Here is a 4810-nt window from a genome sequence, read left to right as displayed (position 1 = left end):
ATATATATATATATATATATATATATATATATAAGTTTATATGTCTGTGTGTATGTATGTCTATGTATTCCATGGTATACACAAAAGGTGTGAGCGAAAATAGAAAAATACCTCGTAATTTAATTATTGTAATTAATCTAAATTAATTTCAACAAATTACGAAAATTTTTATTTCTTACAACATTTATTCAACGGTTTTAAATAACAAATTCAATATCACAGCAGCAGTTCAGTGTGTTAGCAAAGATGTGATTTGTGTTCATTGTTTAGCTTGTTCATATTTACAATTGTCGTTGAACTGAAAACCTCCAGGTCAACCCTGGTCAGGCAGCTCCCTGATCAAAGGTAGCTCAGCTGTGATTATTCAATGTCTTTTTAAAAAATGTTTTAGGCAACGTATTTTTTCAGGTGCAGATATGATTGTGTAGCAAAGAAATTTGCTCCTGAATCCAGTGGTTAAAGGTTCAGATTCACTGCCTAGACTCTCTCAGATGGTGTCTTCTGCTATAAGCATGTGTGTATGATTTGGGAGACAGAAGGCCAAAGAAGCCTGTCATTCACAGAAAAATTGGGTATAAAGATCATCAGATGTAGTGAGTAAGAGAGAAGACTGCGCTGGTATGGTCATGTGATGCATATGAGCAAAGACAGCTGTATAAAGAAGTGCTGATCTCTAACTGTGGAGAGAACCTGTGGAAGAGGTAGACCCAGGAAGACATCGGACGAAGTGGTGAAGCATGATTTTCAGATGTTGAGTCACATGGAGGCAATGACAACTGATCCAGACTTCTGGCAATTTGCTGTGCTTGAGAAGACAAAAGCCAGTGCTGGTGACATGTAAAAGGCACCCAATACACCCTGTCATCAACCCTCACTGTTTTTCCAAGCAAGTTGGGATGGTCATAGCAGGAACACACACACACACACACACAGACGTACATATACATTCACACACATACATATTATGGGCTTCTTTCAGTTTTTGTCTACCAAAACCACTTTGGTTGGCTCTGGGCTATAGTAGGAAACACTTGCCCAAGATGCTACACAATATATATATATATATATATATATATATATATATAGACCCGTTTATATATATAAACTAGAGTCACACAAAGCAGTGTTGAGTAAAATATGTGAATGTACAATGATATTTAATATGTTCATGTATACTTAGACATAGGAAGGCATATCCACTTACAAGGCTCTGGTTGGTCCAGGACTATAGAAGAAGAAACTTGACCAAGGTGCCACGCAGTGGAACTGAACCTGAAACAATGTGTTTGGGAATCAAACTCCTCAACCACACATGTATGTAGCATAACTTGTGCACACAGATATAACTCTGCTGCTGGTGAGTTTAGAGCTTAACATTGTGTATCGCTATTCTGTCTACTTCAAGTGAAGTGATGTGTTTGTCATAATTCTTCATATATATATATATATATATATAGATATAGATATACACATTCATATATCTGTAATATATGTATTTATATATTCATGCGTACATACATATACACAGACACGAGTGCGTGTGGATGTATATGTGAAATTTTAAAATATCATATTTCATAAAAATCTCAATTGGCTGTCGTTGGTTTATTGTAGCTTGTTGAAGTTACTAGTGTGTGATTTGTAACAAGATTATATCCCGTATAAAATATGTAAATATTTACCGTTGCAGACATCATAAGCTCAGCGGTGAGATGTAACTCTCACTTGTGATGAGAAGCAACAAAAATGGCAAATACACTGCAATAGAAAACATTTGGTTCAGCTTGAGAACCTGATATTGGTAGCATTAAATTTGTGTGTGCGTGTTGTGTGTGTGTGTGTATGTATGTGTATATATATATATATATATATACATATATATATATATATATAATAGGTGAGAAACATGTTCTCCGTATAGAATACAGTGTGTATATATATATATATGTATGCATATATATATATATATATATGTATGCATATATATATATATATATATATATATGTATGGATATGTTTGTGTGTCTGTGTGTGTGTTCCGCCACTATCACTTGACAACTAATGTTGGTGTGTTTATGTCCCTGTAACTTAGCGGCTTGGCAAAAGATATTGATAGAATAAGTACTAGGCTTACAAAGCCATTAATTAATAAGTTGAAAAACGTATAGTAGGATGCACAAACGAAATACAAACACAGAATGGCAAATTAAAGAACATATAGTAAATGCACAGATGAATGGAAAACAGACACAGAAGGTCCCCAGTTCCTCATCAGTTATCATCTAATGGGTCTAATGCAGTTTCATGCCTTTAATGGTAATATTGATTCCTAGCTAGTGGCAATTGCAAGAGCTGCCAGGAATATGGGACCAAGAACAGACAAACAATACATGGATAACAAGTGATACAGAAGTGGAGATAGAAAAATGAATAATTGTAATTCAAGACAAGACTTTTAGTGGACGGATGAGGGACAAAAATGAAATATGTACAAAAAAAAAAACAGAATGTAACTTTAAGGCTGGATGAATGCAAAGTGTGGGTAATGCTTTAAGGGAAATCCTAAAGGATTGGAAACAAAAGGTCAACAGACAGCAAAACAGGTTGAAGTGGAGACTAGAGAAATTACAACTGTTTGCTTCAATGACCAGTTTAGAAAAAGAGAAAACCAGTAAAAGAAGACTGATCACAAAGTCACATGTCAGTAGCAGGCAGAGGGAGAGGGAGACACAGAGGGCAGAGGAAAAAGAGAGTGAGGGGGGGAGAGAGAGAGAGAGAGAGGAGAACAAAGAAAGACTAGAAATAGAAGTTGCACAGATATATAAATAACTTTCTGTGAATAAAAATGTGTTGCATTACATTAATTAATAAGATAAACAAATTTTTGAATGTATAGCAAATGCACAAATGGGTCAAATTGTTAAGTAATTTGCTAAAGCAACCGTAAAATTCCAGGTTCAATCCCAATGAAAGCCATTGGGATCAGATGTCACTTTTATAGGTGCAGGCTTAGCTGTGTGGTAAGAAGTTTACTTCCTGACCACATGGTTCTGGGTAGGATGGGGGTGGGGGTGGGAGTTCAGTTCCACTGTGTGGAACCATAGTTTGACCAAAAGAACCAGTTATTGCAAGTAAAAATAATATTGAAAAAAACACATTTGACCAAATTTGGATATATGACAATTTAACATAATAGTAACGACCCGTCCAAAATAGCAGTTTAGCAAAAGAGATTTATAGAATAAGTACCAGGCTTTAATAAATAGGTACTGGAGGGGATTCATTCAACTAAAGTTCATCAAAGGCAGTGCTCTAGCAGTGATTAACAGTGATTAGCAGTGATTAGACAGTGATTACATACTGCCGAAAGTATGTATTTCTGCATTTTTATGCTTAGTCAAGTATGACCACTGAATTAGTCTTTCATATCCCAGAAAGAACAGGTGTTGTTATATATAAGACCATCGTATATTACATTTGCTGATGCGTGAAGATATTGGTCAACCTGAAATCAATTAACTAGAGTCACTTGCAGCAGCTTTGGATAAGATACATGCCTGTACATTCATATTTAATATGTTCGTGTACACTTGCACATGGGAAGCCCTTTTGCTGCTGAAGCAGTCTTAGGAGAAGTGTTATTACTATTGTCATTTTTGTTGGTGGTGTTGGTATTAATGTTAATTTTGTTGTTGTCGATGATGTTGTTGTTCACATTCATATTGGTGGAGATTTCTGTCTGTGGTAGTAGTAACAGTATTGTTGGTGCTGGTGGTAGTAATGATGCTATTTGTGGTGTTGTTGGTATTGGTAGAGGTGGTTGTAGAGATGTTACTGGTGTTGATGGAGGTAGTGGTAGAGATGTTATACTGATGTTGTTGATGTTGTTGGTGGTGGTGATGTTGTTTATGTAAGTTTTATTACTGTTGGTAGTAGCAGTTATGATGATGTTGTTGGCAGTGTGTCTTTCTATTTTCATGTCGTTAGAAAGATGGCACAAATTCTCAGCAACTTCAACACTGAAAGACGCCGCTCAAAGAATTCTGAAGAGACAAAAATGAAAAACAAACGAAAATGAAAATAAAAACATGAGCGAAAAAAAAATATTTAAAAGAATATGAAGATATGATATAAATAAACACATAAAAAAAGATTAAAATGAAAATATAGGAGAAAAAATTTCTATAAAAATTATAAAAAGGAATAAAATTGATGAAAATTTGTATTGTTTGAAGATTGGAAGTTATTGAAGATTGTGTTGAGAGGGGAAAAAAACATAAACCAAAAGATACAAATATTTCGACCGCAAACATGTATAACGATGATTGAATAGAACTTGGGTGTATGTGTGTGCATGTGCATGTGTGTGAGTGTGTATGTGTTTGAGTGTATATGCATGAATGTGTATATATATCATGATGATGGTATACATATATGTATATATATATATATATATATATATATATATATATAACATCTTCATGATATATGCACACATTTATATATACACACATTACCCACATTTATATATATATGTATACACATACACACATATGCATATATGTTATATATATATATATATATATATATATATATACACACATGCATATATATGTATATATGTATGTATATATATATACATACTTACATATGTACATATGTATATATATGTGTATGTATGTATGCATGTATATATATATATATGTATGTATGTATATGTAAATATATATGCACGTACTCACAGAGGCACACACATGAATACTGAGCTGAAGAGTGAGAGAAAAAGGGGGATGGGAGGGGTAGAGGGGGA

Source organism: Octopus bimaculoides, chromosome 26, assembly GCF_001194135.2.
Source record: "Octopus bimaculoides isolate UCB-OBI-ISO-001 chromosome 26, ASM119413v2, whole genome shotgun sequence".
Taxonomy (NCBI): domain Eukaryota; kingdom Metazoa; phylum Mollusca; class Cephalopoda; order Octopoda; family Octopodidae; genus Octopus; species Octopus bimaculoides.
This window is presented reverse-complemented; position numbering follows the sequence as displayed.